Source organism: Indicator indicator, chromosome 21 (genome assembly GCF_027791375.1).
Source record: "Indicator indicator isolate 239-I01 chromosome 21, UM_Iind_1.1, whole genome shotgun sequence".
Taxonomy (NCBI): Eukaryota; Metazoa; Chordata; class Aves; order Piciformes; family Indicatoridae; genus Indicator; species Indicator indicator.
The window spans coordinates 17800585-17818395 of NC_072030.1; positions in this window are offsets into that span (position 1 = coordinate 17800585).

Genomic DNA, 17811 nt, shown 5'->3' on the forward strand with positions numbered 1-17811 from the left:
TAGTTGAAATCAAATGTCTGTATCAAGTGCCTTCATCAACCTGAAGGAAATGTCTTCCTGAAGCTGTCAAAGAAAAGTATGTGTGCCCCTCAGATGTTTACAGCAGTTACTTGTGACTGCCATGAACGCTTTAAGAAAGCTTTTAAGATATGTTTACCAGAAATCATTCCATAACCTGCATCACAGTCTGGCCATGTCTGCTGGGAGTTGCAGCTCACTTCCTAAGTAAGCTGCAGTTATCTGTACTCTTGGTAACAAAACCCTTCTGGTGGAGGGGGGAGAAAGGCTACTGAGGGCAAAAACAATAGTACAGACTTTGCTCTAGTGACAGCCTGTGAAGAGTAGCTGTTTCTTGCCACAGTTCTCTTCAGAAGTTGCTCCAGATCCAGTAGCTCTTCCAAGTCATCTGCAGTTTTTTAGTTCATTCCTGTGCCTTGACATTCTTTCAAAGTGGCTGTAAGAAACTCGTGGGAGAAGGAGGATTTATGAACAAGACCAGATTCCATTTTCAGCTTTAATTTGGAACAGACTTCAAAAGATGGCCTTCATGCTTAATAAGGCTGGAAAAATTGCACAAGCTTCAAGACATGCAGGGCTGTAGGGGCCTCTGGGGACTGTCCTGTCTGCAAGGGGGAGAAGTCCTCTGAAATAGTGCTGGAATGAGTAGGATTGTTTGTTACTGCAAACATCCTACCAATTACTAAACAGACACTTGAAGAGGAGAGGTTTCTTTTCCACCACTGTAGCTGTGTGGCTTTTACCTGCTTCCAGGTTCAGTTGAGGTGGTGCTGTTGCTGAGAAGGCAGGTGTCAGCATGTAACAGACCACTGCTCTGCAGAAATCTTGTGACATTCCTCATTTTCAGGTGCTTGTTGCACTTAATGCCTCTCGTTTAGAGGATGACACTTCAATACTTGATTATAATTAGTGGAAACTGCTGTAATGTGAACTCACTTTTTCATTAAGGGGTTTTCCTTAAGCCATTCTCACAAGTATGTTTCTAATGGTAGTATATTAAATACCAAAGGCTGCGTCCAGCAGAGGAGCACTGGGTAGTACTGAAGTTCCCACCTGCCTTTTGGGCCTATACAGCTCTCCATGTACTTGCTCCAATACCTCAGTATTGATTCTCAATTCCAGACTTCCATCAGGAGAGACACTGCTGACTCCAGCTAAGTGTCCAACTCAAATGTTTTGGAGGTTTTTGCTTAATAGATAAAGTCTTCATTCTACAGCACTTAAAGAAAATGATTGCTTCAGACTTTCCTTCATGCCTCTAGGCAATCTTGGTGAACAAAGTGGAGTAGGAGTGAGCACGATGAGTTATGGTTGTGATGAAACAGCTCTCCTGCAGTTCCAAGTTCAATCTCTGGTGACATGTTTTTCTTACCCACTTGTAAGAAGTCTTCTGGTTCACAGCAGATGGACTTATCTGGAGTATGAAAAGGAGTGCACTGCCTACTGCATATAAACAGGATGCTTTTAAGAATCGGTAGAAATAACTTAATAGTTGTAGCCAAGCCCTCAGCAGCTACAAGAAATTCTCTGCCTTGGAGCCTAAATCCCTCTTGTTTCTTCAAGGCTTTGCACATAGTGGATGTTGCACTGCCTATGAAAGCAGTGACCTAGACTGCATCAATCCATGCAGTACCTCAGGGCCAATTAATTTACACTGTGTTTATTAGAGATTAAAAAATGATTGTCTGTGAACAAATTCAAGTGAAACTAAAGGGAAAGCCTTTTTATTGGGAGGAGGGATAAAGGAAAAGGATGCAGTTTGTAAGGAAATGTGATCCTGTTGGCAATCATTTCAAATGAATATAATATTTTTATAACTGGAATTAAATTTCTATATTGTATCATTTTGTCAACACTTCATTAAAAATACTTCCTTAAAACCAGCAGAGGTTTAACTGGTTTATGTTCTGGGATTACTGTCTGTGATGAGATCTCTGAGGGAAGAGAAATGCTAAGGGTACTTGGAAAGCAAGGAGCAGTGCTAAACAGGTATTATGTTGCCAATGTCCTTCTCCAAGCACTATAAAAAAGGAAGCAAAAACCTTTGTCACTGAACTTCTCAGAGGTGCTAAAAGGCTGCAGTTTCCCACCAGGAGTAGCATCTGAATGCTGTCACTCAGGGAAGTCAGGAATTCAAACCTTTCTGCCAGCTCTCAGAAGCCCAGACTTGAGTCAGAGTGCAGCATGTGCAGGGGAGAGGCTGCCGGTGAGTGAGGGCCTTACAGCTGTTCCCTTGGTTTAACTGACAGTAAGGATGCTGTTTGGGTTGTAATTCATTAAAAACAGCTTGCAGGTTATTCTAAATCTGTTCAGGCTTTTAGAAGTGAAATTGATGAAGGCTTTGGTGTGTACCCTGGCACTTAGCACACTGAAGGCTTTGAATGCATTAAATAACTTAATTGCCCCTGTTAGAGTATTCTCAGGGATACTCTGCAAGTGTCTGCCTGGGAGGAATTACCAAAACCTCTTCCTTTTGGTCTTTTCAGAGTCTTCTTTCCTCCCAGCCTTGAGAAAACAACACATCAAAACATGTTGAAAGTATCATCCCAGCAGAGCTCTCCTTTTGTGAGGATTGTTTTTCCATGTCCCTTTGCAGTCCCTTTCAGTCCTTGCCCTTTCCTGTGATTATTTATCAGTTTTATATCACACATTAAAGTTTGAGGGATTTAAAATGGCATTGTTTTCATTACTGAGCTAGAAGTTCCCCTTATCCAAACTGCTTGTCATGCCTCAAATGCAATGCTTTGCTTGCTTTTTCCTCCATTCCCCACACACAGACAGCTGCACTTCCTCCAGCCTTTGTTTCATTCCTAAAATAATTGGCTGCTTTCTAAAATCTGATTGCTGCATTTTAATTGTCTTGTCACAGAAAGCTTAGTAAGACAGGGTGCATCTCCAGGCCCTTTCTGGTGCTTGGGAAGTTCTTCATGCAGGCTTTTGGGCTGACTGCTGTTCAGCTGAATGTATTTCTGGTCACTGTCTTGGTTTCTTCCATCATTCCAAAAGGTGGTCTGTGCTTTCCTTTCCATTTCCTGCATGGATCACCTGTGTCCTTAAAATGTGTTCCAGCATGGGAAAGATTTTTCTCAGTGCTTTCCCTCCCTGATTTGTTGCCTCTGTTCTCTGCCAGTGAGTTTACTGCAAGACTGCAGTGGTAGAATTAAGAAATCCATTCTCTGTTTCAACTGTATCCTATAAAAACAGGAATTGTGGCGGTGAGATGAAGGGTGAGGAGGGGAGGGAGTCTCAAGAGCTTCTGAAAAATCTCTTTGTAAGGACATTCAGAGCTGAGAAGAGTGAATGTTCAGAGGGTGTGTTGCAATGGGTTCTGGGAAGTGGAGACTTAGAAACAAGAAAGCACACAGCTTTACTCTGCTGGGAACCAAGAGTCATGGAGACTGCGTGGCATAAACGTCACACTCACAGAATGTGAGGGTCTGGAAGGGACCTTGACAGCCTTTTATTCATATTTAGAGACATTTTCTAGAAAGGGTCAGCATCCACCTGAGCAGTAAATCTGCCCAGCTGCAGGGACAGTTTGGCTCCAGTCGCCGATCTCTGCGACTTAAGGCACCCTTAATGATTAAACAGGCATAGGCTTCACCCACAGAGCTCTTTCTGCTGCTCTCGTGCTTGAGAGCATTAGGCATTCATGTCTTAGACTAAAAATAACACAAGTTTGGTTTTGTAAACCTTTATGTAATACCTGTTATTAAAATCTGTTAAATTGGTGGTATTGGTTGGGTTTCACCAGGCTGGTTCCTGTGATGTGATTGCTGTTGGGAATTGAAAACTCATCATTTTCCAAATCCACCCTGTGGGCAGCTGTTCTTGTGTGGGTGAAAAGGTAGCTTTCCTTTCAGCTTCGGGTTTAGTTTGTGGAAGAAAAGAGTAATGACTTCTGGCAGGTTGCAATACTTAAGGCAGCTTTCAAAGTAACCAGTGGCTGCAGCAAAGCTGAGGGGTTTGCGTTCTCTGAGACTGGAGAGATTGGTACAGAAAATGGAAGTCCTCTAAAAAGTTTTGAGGATTGTATCTCCAGTGCAGAGCAGTAGGTGCCTTTGCTAAGGAAAAGCAGCTTTGCACATTTGCTGCTTCCAAAAGCACTCAAACTGGCATTTTGATTTACTTCAGGGTGTCCAAGAGCAGGCCTTGTGCTGAGTGAAGTTAGAAAATGGGACCCCTGTCACCATCCAGCTGGGATTTTCTAGAGTGGGTGTTTTATTTACATGGGACTCTGGTTTTTATAGAACTTTTCTGTAAAGCAATCATCTTGTAATTAAAAATGCTCACAATTGTTACTATGCTTTCCATTGTTTCATGCCATTACTCCTGTTGGTCCCAGCAGGAGCAATCACTGTCAGAAATAACTGGCAGAATTTAATAAGCAAGCATTTTTTTTGTTGTGGTCTAACTTGTAAAAAGCTGTTAAAACTCAGCTGTTCTCCATGTGTCCACACTACCTGTGGCACAGATTTCTCCAAAGGGGTGTCTGGAGACTGCCTTTCTCTACAAAAGTTAAGTGATGCTTGTATGCAGACATGGTGAGCACCTGTGAGCACATAAACCGTGAGCAAGGTTTGCTAGAAAAATTAAGCTACAAAACTTTTCTTGTTGTTAATTAATTAAGAAGGACACAGAGCTGTTGGAGTGAGTCCAGAAGAGGCCACAAAGATGATCCAAGGGCTGGAGCACCTCTGCTGTGAGGATAGGCTGAGCGAGCTGGGGGTGTTCAGCTTGGAGAAGACTCCAGGAGGACCTCAGAGCTGCCTTGCATTAGCTGAAGGGATCCTACAGGAAGGCTGCAGAGGGACTTTTCATGAGGCTGTTTAGAGACAGGACAAGGGGGAATGGTTTGAAGCTGAGGGAGAGCAGGGTTAGACTGGAGCTGAGGAAGAAGTCCTTCAGTATGAGGGTGGTGAGACTCTGGAATAGGTTGCCCAAGGAGGCTGTGAACTTTTGAGCAGGGCCTGTTTTGCCAGGACGAGAGGTGATGATTTGAGCTAAAAGAGGGAGATTTAATAATCAGTGATTCAAATAGATTGTGCCATTTCTCCTGACATAAGAGGCCTCACCAGCAGAGTCTGCTGCGTGTTACTCAGTTGCAGAGAGCTCAATTTGTTTAGTGAGGTCTGAGAAGTTCCCACAGGCTAGTTCAGAAACATTAGAGAAGGAATTATGGAGAAATTAGATCAGTTTCATTTAAGCAGTACCTGAAGTGCCCCATAGGCTTGTCCCATTTTCCCTTTAAGAGCTTCCTTTCATCCCTTATCTCTGCTGCAAACTCATCCCCACACACATCATTAAATGCTGAGTAATTACAGCAGGCAGGCCTGAGGGAGGCCAAACACTGGTTCCCTTGGTGGTTTGAAGAGGACTTTGACATTTCTTGAATCATTTCTATTTATTCAGATTGCCTGTTCCAGTGGTTTTTGCTATGTTCCACTAGGATACAACTTCAGCAAGGGAAAGATGGCAGAGATGGAATTGCCATGGCACCTGGTCAGGAAATACCCTGGGCTTGAAACGTTTTCATGTCAAACGTTACAGCAGCAGTGGCAGCTTCCTGGTTTTCCATGCAAAGAGAAGCAATGGGGAGCTGCTGACCAAAGAATGCTGCCAGCTCCTTTCAGTCACGTATTTGGTACTACAAAGGTGGCATTATTAAAGGCAGACAAAAAAAGCCTCTTAATCATGCAGCCAAACTGAGCCCTAGGAGCTGAAAAACGCTTCCTTTGTGCGCTCCTAAAGCTCGCTAAGAACTCACTGCTGTCCCTTTTTGCAGGCTTTTCTGCAGCATTTTGGCTGAAAACAGATAAGAGATTCTGTCTCTGTGAGCACTTCAAACTGGGAGTCAGGAACTTTCCTCGTTGCTGCTGGTGGACATCCTGACCTTCCTTCAGAACACAGGGCAAAACAACAGCAAAACAGCACGGGAAGTGGTGCCTAAAACTGCAGATTGTCACTGTGGATTTTGGCTGGCATAAAATCTGATGATTCTGCTTACAGCAAGAATCTGGTACTGCAGAACTTAGTTTTGTTGTATCACTGGCACTGAGCATTCCCCTCAGCAGCTGAATACCCTTGGACATGTAGCAAGTAAATGCTGAATACTTGTGCAAGGAACATGACAGTTTGTACAGCCTGAAGGTGTCTTGGAATCAAACTTCTGCCATGTGACTTTGGTGAAACTGTGCAGGTGATCATGGGAGGCCCAGAAAGTGTTGGACACAGAATCCTCCCAAATCCTGCTGTGCCTCTGTGTGTGTATGCACACCTCTCCCTGCATGTGTGTATGGTGTGTGCACAGATGCACCCCCACACACCCTTAACTGAAGTGATTTGGTGTGACCTGGAGTAAAAGACTTCCCAGACAGGCTGCTTATCAAGTTTGTGTCTGTCACTTGCAAGCTGTGACTAGCTCTGTAAAGAAGTGCACCCCTGTGCCAGTCTCCAGGAGCACCTCTAGTTTTGCTAGAAACAACTGTGTTGCATTGCTGGGCCAACACTAAGTGCAAATTGAGGGCGAGCTGCTGCATCTTCAAGAGGCAGAGCAAAAGTGATTTAAAGCCATTGCTTTAATCTTACAGATTTAAATGTAAGAATTGACTTAATTTCTAGTATACACTTTCCATATTTTCCTTCAGTTTAATATTTTTGAGCCAGTACAAAATCTGTGTTTCTGACACTGTTTTCTTCCCTGTTACTTCTGCTCTTGCTGGCAGCAGCTGTAGACATCAAAGAAATGATTCAACAGGTGCAGTGCAGCTTAGAAATGCTATAGCTGACCAAAGTGAATGGAAGAATCCTTCTCGTTCTGCTTGCACTTCTGTGGTGCCCCTAAAGGATGGCAGCAGAAGATGGATGAGTCCCTGAGATTTCAGTCTGTGGCTTTACAGGTGAAAGGTACAAAGAATGAGTCAGTGCCAAGTTCCTCGACGGCTTTTGTGGCAAGGGCAGCAGTTCACTAGCCTGAAACTGCCAAATGAATCTCCCCATGGCTAGACATGAGATTTCTATGAAGCAATGTTAATGATTGCTGGAAGTTTTAGGCATCATCATTTCAACTCGTTTAAGGGACAAAGAGAAGCTCTAAGTTTATTTGTATTTCAAGAGGATCTGACCTGTACTTGGAGCACTGATTGATTTTATGGAGCACAGGAAAGGAAGAAGTGACCAATACTCCCCCAGCTCTCTATGCAAAAGCTTAATTGGCTTGTGGTAGCTCAGCTCACAGGTCCAAGCTAGAACCTGCTCCTGAGTCAATATTTCTGTTGACTCTTTTAAATGTGAGTTGCAATGCAAACACATGGGATGGTCAAAGGGTCTTTCATATGAATTTTGTTCAGGAGAACATGGAATTTAGCTTTGAAATAAACTGTTTGCCCTGCTTGTTACAGCACAGATGAGCAATGTCAGCTCTGCTGGTTCTTCTGCTGTGAGCTATTATTCCCCTTTATATCTCACACGTGGCTTTCAGCCCTTTCCCAAAGGCTGCTTTGTTATTTTCACTTTGTTTAAGGATTAACTTAAGATAAGGACAAAGCCTTTTCAGCTTTTGTCCTCCTTCCTAGAAATAAAGACTCTTCACCAAGAACAGGGAGAGGACTACCTTTCATCCCTTTTGCTCATTTCTTTTCTCTTGCAAGCTGCATGCCATGTAATCTTATTTTCAGCAGCTAGATTATAAATGGCTTTTTATTTAATAACTGCCAGCATTAAGGAACCGTACTTTGACAAAAGCTCCAGAAATACCTCTGTACAAAGGATCAAGGCATCTAGGCAAACAGAAAAACATAAAGAGTATTATCTGTCACAACACAGGGACATATCTTCTGTTGGTAGCTGAGTCAAAAAGAGTACATGTGAAGACCTGTATAGTGGCTGAGGGCATGCTTACAATCCTGTAAGATCTTTTTTGCTGTGAGTTTCTGTACACCCAAAGCCAAGCCTCATCTGGGACTTGGCACCCATGTCTTTGGGACACAAAAAGGCACGTTACACTTTGTAATTAATGTAACTTATTATGTCAGCATTAGCATCAGGTACCAATGGAAGTCCTGCTCAGTGGGAGCTATCGAAGCTGCGTTTGTCTTAGCTCTTTTTTAGCAATAGATTTTCTAGAAGGGATGCAGAAATTGGACACTTCAGTTGAGCAGTGGGGGTAAGTCCTGTGAGCAAGGCAGTGCAGGGGCAGCTCCTGCTGCTGTTGATGTCAGACAGGATGCTGCTGGTGTCCTGCCTTCTCTGCGAGGCACTGTGGGTTCTCCTCTCTGCACCTCTTGCCCAGGTTATGTGCTGCACGCTCTGGGTTTGTGGATTTGCAGGGAATTTTGCTCAAAGTCATGGCTTTTCTTCAAAAACAAGGATGAGAGCACTTGCAATTCTCCTGATGTCTATGTTGACAGGCACGTGGTTAAACAGCAGAGCAGCATGCACTGGATGGGTCAGGGCTGGGACAGACCAGCACAGAGGCAAGCAGGGAAGGATTTAGCTTAAAAAGACACTGTGATGATTTTGCAAAAGAGGAGGAGCACCACTTACTATATTTCCATTGTTTTTCTTAATATTTATTTCAAGTTGGCTTGAGCACTCTTCCCAGAGGTCCTGGATTTCTCCTCAGGCAAAAATAGAGCTGTTTTGTCTGAAATATTGTCTGTTTTCCCTGAAGGTTCTTTTCTGACTGTGATTGCTTTTAAATGTCACTCTGCTGCTTAAGGCTACTAGTAGGTGGTCTGAGCTGAATGTTTACTATTATGTGGCTTATACCTATACTTATTTTCCATGTCAGATCCTGACCTGGTAACCTCCTCCTTCTCAAAATGCCACAGCTGAAATGTAGTTTGCAATGGCTTGGTTGCTTAGGCAGAGTTGCTGTTAAATCATCAGAAATGAACTTTCTTTGCTAGCAGTTTAATGTAACTTAGCTATTGACAGGCAATCTTAGCTGAGCCTTAGCTGATCATCTTGAAACTGGAGATGGGTTTTGGCAAAATATATTGCTCCCCTTGCAGGTTTCCACAGATTTAGAATTTTTATATGTTGCTGCTTTCTTGATGACTTCATTTTGAGGCCGTGGTGTTTTGCAGTCAACATCTCAGCCAATTCATTTTAGCAAATTAATATTTTCAGTAAATACTGTGAAGACAGTGGGGAATTCTAAAATGGTAAAAGCACACTTAAGTCCTGTCCCTAAACTGGTGATTCACCAAAAGCATTATTTACATTTTCATTTGCCTACAAGCTGAAGCTGGTTGCACAGAAGAATCATTTTGCCTTGTTTACACAGATGTGTTTTGGGACTAATACCTTACCAGTATTATCAGCTTCACATACACAGGCGAGTATTTCAGTTCAGCATACATCTGCATAGCAGTGATTGCTGCACACAACTGCAGGCAGGCAATGTGCCTGTAATGAAAGGTGTGTGATCTCCTGAAATCTAGTCCTTTCAGGTTTAAAAACAGGCTTAAGAGCTATTTGAGTTCTCTCTTTATTTTTAAATGCTTTTATCTACTACAGTGTGAAGTACTAATAATAGAGGATCCTGAGTACATAGAAATCATGGTCCACTTTGCTTAGTGCCTACTCCAAAGCCACTTGAAGCAATAGGAGCCTTTGCATAGCAAAGTGGGGGAAGAACAAGCTTCCCCCCCCCAAACTCTTTACAGGAGCAGCAGTGTTATTTCGCATGCAAATCTTTTCTGTTCTAGGCAGACTATTTATAGGGCTCATTTCATATAGTATTAAAATAATACAATATTTTAATTTTATTTTTTCTCTTAAGAGGTCTCAAAACATTCTAAAAGCTGAAAGCTCCATTTTAAAAGGATCTACACAAAAACCAGCTCCCATCCTCTTCTGGGGTCTTGTGAAGTAAATAGGTGAAAGGCTCAGTGTCTGTGGGGCTCACTCAAAGCCCAGTGCATGCATGTTTTGGAATAAGAAGAACTTAATTCTTTTTTTCTTGGTAATTGTTTTTTTACATCTCCTGAGAGACTGCCATGGCTCTGAAGCTCTAGGCTCCAGTCTTGCAAATACAGTCATTTATTTCCAGATGACCAGTTACAATTAAGACAGCCAAAGCCTGGGCTGCTCACTTGAAAGCAATGAAGCCAGTAACAGCACTGCTTATTTCCATCAAAACTCACAGTCCTACAAACAAGCCGTGCTGTTTCCTTTACGTATCCAGCATCCCAGCCCAGATTCACCTCTTGCTGGCTTAGCCATCTCCCTGCAGCTCCCATGGCAGGAGCCTGGCTGCCCTAGGCTCCCTCTGCAGTCAATGAGAAGAGACAAGCATCTTGAGCAGTGATTCATGGACCACACCAAAGATCTGAATCATTCCGATGGAGTGGCTCTCTCGCTCCACTGATTAATAGAGGCAACCAAGGGTAAATGGGTTCATGATGTAGGTGGTCAGCCAGGTGGAATGTATCCAAACCTGTTCTAGTTAGGCAGGAGCTGCATTATCACAGCCGGCTCTGAATTCTTGACTGCAGACAGTTTCTTCTTCCAGTGTTATTCACAGCTGTCTCACATGAATCTGGCCTTTCCTAAAAGCATTCTTTTTTAACAAAATGTGTAGCTAAATAAGTCACAGCCCTATTGCCCTGAACTTACAACTGGATGCACTGTTAAGTAAATATCCATTACTGTAGTTCCAACAAACCTATTTGAAGATGTGCTGAAATCAAAACTTTTGCTCAGTGTAGACTGTGTTCACATTGGGTGTTAAGGATATATTTCACTCCAGACTGCACGAAATTGTACTTTGCTTTAGAAATTCTTTCTAGCTCAAGGGGATTTCTGCTGCTGTAAATTCATACACACACACACACACACACACACAAAAGACAACAGCTGCAAAACTTCTGAACTGCAAATTGCACAACTGAAGCTGAAACTAAGCTGCAAACCTCTTTGAGTTCAGAGGGCTCGTACTCGAGTTGGTAGATGTGGTTTTGGTTGCAAGACTAGCAGCTGAATTTGGAAAATATTTATGGTCTTGACAGAGCTATGATTCCCATTAAAGTAAATCATGGAGGTTCATCTGGTCTCTCTAAAGTTTTCTGCATGTCTTCATTTTTCTGTGTCTCGTGGAAATTTTTCTTCCTGTCAGATGCAGTAAATCCAGCTCAAATCCTTCTGAAATCTTGGAGCAACCAATTCTGCTTTGATTTACAGCTGCCTAGATCCAAGCTAGATCCATGTGGGCCCACACTATATACATTAACAGGTCGATGGGAAGGAGAACTGTGTCAAGGCATGGCTTCAAGAAGTCACGGCTTCTGTTGCCGAAGGGCTGACACATTTACTGGTGCACTTATCTTTATACAAGGGCATAACCATTAATTACCATCATCCTCTTCTCCATAGGCCACCTTCCAGCCTCTTCCCCTCTCATTCCTTCTCCCTCAGGCAAAGTGTCTCTTCTGTCTAGCAACCTCCGAAGACATTTGTTCTGGTAACAGAACAGTCCAGGTCACATCTATCTACTGACAAAAGAATAATCAGTGCTGGTGGCAAAAATCTGCTTCTTTCATCTGTTCATTTCGGTTTGAAATGCCTGAAATGAGCTCAAAATGCACTTTGCTGATGAGCCATTAAATCATCTGTAAAGGACAAGGAGTAAGGAAGGTACCGTTGCTTCAACTCCTCGGAAGGGAAACAGAATGCGTAGGCAATCTCGGAGTGTTTTCAGCGGAGGTTTTGTGCTGGGTAGGGTGGCTTTGAGGCTCAAAAAGGAAATCTCAGTACAAATGACCCGTAAAGCACTCTGTGGGCAGACAAAGTATGCAGCCCGGTGCTGCCGAGAAGTGCACGGAGAGAGCTTTCCTGCTTTGCCTTCTGGTGAGCAGCTCCGGCGGCGCAGCGCGGCTGGCAGCAGGTGTTTGTCCTCAGAGACGCACTGCTGGCAGCTCGGCGCGGCCGGGCCCCGGCACCTCGCCCCGCACAGCTCGCTGGCAGGAAGAGGTGGCTGTTTTGCTGAGCTTGGATAAACATTAGGATCTAATTTATCATGTGATAGGAAAGGAAAGCTGCCTTTTTACTTCTCCCCTCGCCCCCCCCCCCTCCTTGTTTTTAACAGCTTTTGTTTGAATTTCATCATGTGGTTTGGAGGTGCAAAGAGTGGAGAGATATTTAACCTGGGTCTCTGAAATGAGCACTCTGCTGTCAGCTGATGTGAGAGCAGAGCTCTTTCTGGATGTGTCTGCAAATATTAGGTCCCACTGAATAACGTGGTCAGGGAGCCAGACCTCTTGCTGAATTTACAAGAGAGGCATCATACTCCTTTAGTTACAAAGACCTGAGTTGCTGCTGCTCTTTGTGTTGTACAGTGTCTCTTGGGTTACATGCCCAGGAGGGAGGAAAAAGGAAATGGTTTTCCTTGTACTACAAAATAAATAGGAATGCTGAGGAGGATTTTGGTATGTGCAGAACCTGGGTGTTCTCCTGACTTTATTATTTCAAGTGCATGATGTACAAAGATCTGACTAATCAATCGTGTTTCTACGCTGATCCACTCTGAGCTGTGGTGGACTGCACAAGAGGACAGCAAGAGGGTTTCCAAATCAGGCCTTGCAGGTAATTTTGAGCCACCTCAGAAATTCTGCTGTATCCATGGTCTGGGCACTGATTGTAGCCTTTGCAAAGCAAGGTGCTTAATGAAGGTGTTTGCAGTGTGTCATGTGGGAGGCATGTTCCTTAACTAGGATATGCTGGATTCAAGTTCCCTCCTGGACTAGGCCATCCTTTTGGGCATGAATAAATGCCTGGCTCTTTATACATGAGGAGACTGTGACTCCTTTATTTAGAGCAGGCATTTATATGCCATGGGAACTCTTTTCCCACCTGAGGCTGAAACCCATTTCTCCAGAAAGTGTCTAACCACTGCAATTTCCATCTCTCCTCTGAAACTTGTACAGTGATACATGATTTGAAGGTGACAAAGATAAAGGTGACAACTCCTTGAGGCTGAGGAGGGCCTGCAGCTGATCCCTCCTACCTCTTAGATGGGAAGTCCAAGTACAGATGTGAGGAGCTAAGAAAGCTGAATGCAAGGGTGTCTGTGCCTTGATAACAAACTGGTTGAAGTGGAGCTTAATGTGGAGCTGATTCATGTTTGTTCTCCATTTCAGAACTGTGTGGTAGGTTCTTTTCTTTCATGATGAAGTACGATTGGCATTGGTAGGACTATTTTTGTTTGTTTGTTTGAACCATTTAAGGATGAAATAAAGCTTGGTTTCAAGCAAAAAACAACCACATTGCAAGTCATAAGAGAAGAGATAATGACATCTTTTGGGATCTGAGGTTCACTTATTCATTTATTCTACATGCCCTGGCTCTGAAATCAGTTAATCTGACTGGATGTATTGCAGTGTTTTCAACTCTCTGCCTGTTACGGTGTTTAACATTTTGCCTTTACATTCACAGAGTCTCCTGTTAAACTCCAACCCAATCAGGCCAGATTCTTTCTACTAACATTATTAGTTTTCATTTATTATGTGAGAGGAGTTGAAGTGAAATTGTATTTGCTCATGCAACCATAAATTGCACTTTATTTTTCAGCCTTGTTTTGGTTTTGCTTGAACACGTTATTGTGAAGATGCTGCCTTGACAGCTCATTAGAATGAAGTCCTCTTCACCCACAGAAGCAGTACAGCAAAAGTACTCAAGAAGAAAGGTGAAGATTTTGCTTTTTTCTGGCATGCACTGTCTGCATGGATTCTGACCTGGAAAGACTTCTGTGACTTGCAACACCATTTAGGCAGAGCCAGGTCAAACAGTTTCAGCACAGTTGAACTCTGTGTCCCAAAGGATGAGGACAAAATAATGAGCACTGTCCTTTTAGTAAAGGTATCTCGTTCCTCCATCGCCCTCACCACCACAGCTGACATGTGGGAAAGATTTGCAGGGAACAAAATCTCAGATGTCAGCGTTGGAAGGAGCAGGACACAAAGTCTGCAGTGAAGACTTGCTGCTCAGTGATGACCCTGGCACAGGGAAATCCTCAGCCTTGGGAGCCAATGGCCTATGCTCTCTCTCATACTCAGATCTCTGTCAGTATGCTTCTTCATTTGCTTGTCAGTTAGTGGCAACAAGAGAATTCCCTTAAATGCTTGGAACTACTTTGGAATGTGTAATTTGGGTGACTTCAGTTTATTTTCCAAAAGATGTTACGGTGTCAATCTCACAAAACATTGCTTTCCAAATAAAATTCTGAGTTCTGAAATAAATTTTGGAATCATTGAAGCAGCTGCTATGTGGAAACTCTGGCTGGGATAAAATTCCATGCTCTCTTTTGGCAGTGGAAAAATGTCACTTTTCTGGTGTTATAGAAGCCTAAGAAATACCTGATTGCAATCAACTGATGGTAGCTTCCTTAGCATACTTTAATCGTTACGCCTGCACATCTCACTTCAAATTGCATCATACAATAGTTCAGGCACAGCAGTTCAGAAGCAGGCCTCCATTTGGGAAATGAACATTTCTTCATATGCCTTTACCAGTTTGTTTGTAAAATGTGTTTTTCCACCTCTCAGAATTAACATGTCCTGCCTTTCTTTGCTTCAAAAATATCTTTTTTCTGCAAGTGTAAGCATGAAATCGAGACACTGTACAAAGCTGTCACTTTGGTATTAGACTTGCAGTGTAAGTGACAAAATGACAACAGCAGTGGAAAAAACCCTAATATTCCAAAACATGACTATAATTTTACCTTAAATGTAATGAGCAAGAGGAATTCCTTTGATTTTTTGAATGCTTTTTCACTTAACTGGTATAAATTTGGCTTTTACCCTTCTGAAAATACTGCATTATAAAGGAAGGAAAGAATAATCTGAAATCCTAGACTGAAAGGTAAGGCAACACCATTTCTCCTCTTCTGCCAATACATTTTCATCCTATATATTTGTGACCATAGAAAACTGGGTTTGTGCATACAAAGAGTTTTTTAACTTGTGGTGCACTTAACTTCTCAACAAGTGCTGAAGTCTGAACAGTCAGGAGTAAAGGCTCCATAAATGTGAGTGGAAAATGTCGATGTGTTGTTTTGGAAACAGCTTACAGCTTACACGGGGGGAAAAACCCAGACAACTCAAAACGGTGTAGCCAAACCCAGTTTCCTGTAGAGAATAAGCTGCAGTGTTGAACTCACCCCTCACCGGAGTGGTGCTGAGGACATGGTGGCACTGCTTCTTGACAGGGACAGGCAGCAGAAGCTTTCGGACAGCACACAGGCGAGGTATGAGATGTGGTGGCAGAGGGCACTGCACTGCTCCAGATGCTCTCTGCAGCCTGGAGACCTGCACAGGCCTTGGCTCCTCCAGCTGCCATGGTGGCCACAAAGCCATTAGTTACACTGCTTGATTGGGTTAAGCTATCACCCCATGAGCCACAAGGCCTGGGCACACAGGTTACCACCTTCCCCAAAACGCTTTGGGTGTACCCTACAAGGGAGCAGGTGGAGGGCACAGGCGGTGGGATGAGGCCACTGGAACAGGTTGAAAGTGAACAGGCAAGCTGGGACAATGGGAGCAGGCTGAGATGAGAACAAGCCGAGGTGAGAGGAAGAGGCTGGAATGTGGGAGCGTGCTGAGATGGGAATAGCTGAGGAGATAGGAACTGGCTGAAGTGATGGGCACAGGTTGAGGCATTGGGAGTGGGCCGAGGAGATGGAAGCAGGCTGAAGGATCTAGGCAGGGTGCAGCTCCTATTGGCAGGTGCGGGCAGAGCCGCCTGACAGGGCTGTGCCATGACACGCAGGTCCCGGGAAGGTAGGACTGCAATTGCAGACCGACTCTGGCACACACAGTGGTGACGACTCCAGTCCTGCCCGCTTGCTCAGCCCTCACTGAGCACACCTCCTACCCTGGGGCTCTGCTCCTCAGCCGCGGCAGTCCTCCTTTCGGGCGAACACGCGTGGGCGGCGAGAGTATCGCTTGTAGGGGAAGAGAAAGGGCGCGCACCGGGACTGCAGCCCGGCCTCAGCAAGACACTGGGTCTCGAACCCGTGTCCCACTCCGCCAAGCAAGCAGGCAGGAGCACCCGAACCTCCCCGCGCGGTGCATTGTGGGCCTCGCACTGATTTATGCAGGAGCCGCAGAGGGCGCCGGGAGAAGCGGGAGGTGGTGGCGCTTGGTGCTGGCGCGGCGGGCGGCAGGTCGGGGGCCGGCGCCGGCGATCGGGGCGCTCTGAACACGCAGGGCCCTTTGCCGCCCTCTAAGGCCACAGCAGCACCGCTGGGTCCAGGCCTCAGCCGGCCCCTCGCTGGCCGCCACGGACGTGGAGGCGGTGGCGGCGGGCGGAGCCGGGCCCGGCCCGGAGGGACGCGAGTCCTCCCGCCATAGGGAAGCCAGCCCCGCTCTCTGGTAGGGGCCGGAGGGAGGGCTCGCTCGGTCCTCGCGGTGCTGGGGCCTCTGCAGCTGGGTTCGCTCCTGAGCTGAGCCCGGGCCGGCTGCGTGCGGACTGCCGCGGCTGCGGGGTCGCGCTCCCGGCGCTGCTGGGGCCTCCGACGGGGAGCGAGGGAGGCCAGTCCCGGCGGTCTCCTGTGAGGGGAGGAGGAGGTTGGGGGGGAAACAGAAAAGCCTCATCTTTTCGGCCAGCATCTTTCTTTGTCGGGCCCTGCCGCGGGGAAGAGGAGCGGCGAGAGCTGCCGGCGAGCTACCGGTGCCCCGTCTCTCTTCGGGGCCTTCCCCCCCGCTGCCTGTGCTTCCCGGGCGCTGCCTCCGTTCTCATCGGATTTCTTTCACCACTTTTGGGCTGGATATCTCGGCTTCGGAGCATCGTCGGTGGGACCAGCCGGGCCGGGCACGAGTGGAGGGCTAACGCGGAGGAAACAACAGGTCTTCCTTCTCGCCTTGCAAAGCCATACCAGCGCCTCGCTTTTGGAATTATAAATGTTTGAACTAAGGCCCAGGAAACTGGAAGGAGAGCCTCCTGTTGGAATTAATAGAAGAGAAAAGAAGGGAGGCTTTTCCAAATCCTTTACGAGAAGGCTTGTGCCGTTTTCCCATGCTGTTTGTACTCTGTTGAATAATGCGATTGTGACCTGAGTGGAATTTATGAGCGATGAACTGTTGAAGCTTGTTGCACCGCCGCATCAAGCTACTTTTTTTCTTTTTTTTTCTTCCTTTTTTTTTTAACTTCTTTTCCCTCACCACATGATCCCAGCTGTTGCAGGACCAATAGGCCACTAATAGAGGGATGGGAAGCTGAGACGGTTTCTTTGTACATTCTTCTGTTGTGGGGACTTGGCTGAAGCTGCTGCTGCTTTTTACTGGATCTGCTTTTTTCTCGGCAGGTTTATTTGTTTTCACGTGCACGGGGTGTTTCAGTTAACTGGACATTGGACTGAAGCTGAATGGATGCCTTGCAATCTGAAAGGTTTTGGAGGATAACAAAAACCGACTAAAAACAGAGAAGAACTGGTACTGCTGGAAACCTGGGGCCTATTTTCCAAGCCTTTTTATTTGATTGAGCAAGGTAAATAACGTAGCGGTGTTGAAAATACAGGGCTTACGGTAGTCATGCATGAAAATGTATGCACTTCAAGCAGTCCCAAGTCTTTCAAGGGATTGAGACGTCCCACAGTAAGGGTGAGAATAAGCTTAAAACGTTCAGATCTGAGTGGAGTTTAAGGCTGAGAACAAACTGTGGTACCTGAGAGGCTAAGAGAACTATTTTTTCTGCATTGTTTTGGGTTCTTGTAGGTTTTTGGTGCTGAGAGGCTGGCTGAGGAACTTTGGAAGTCTTAGTGGGAGAGTGCAGTAATTATATTGTTTTTTGTTG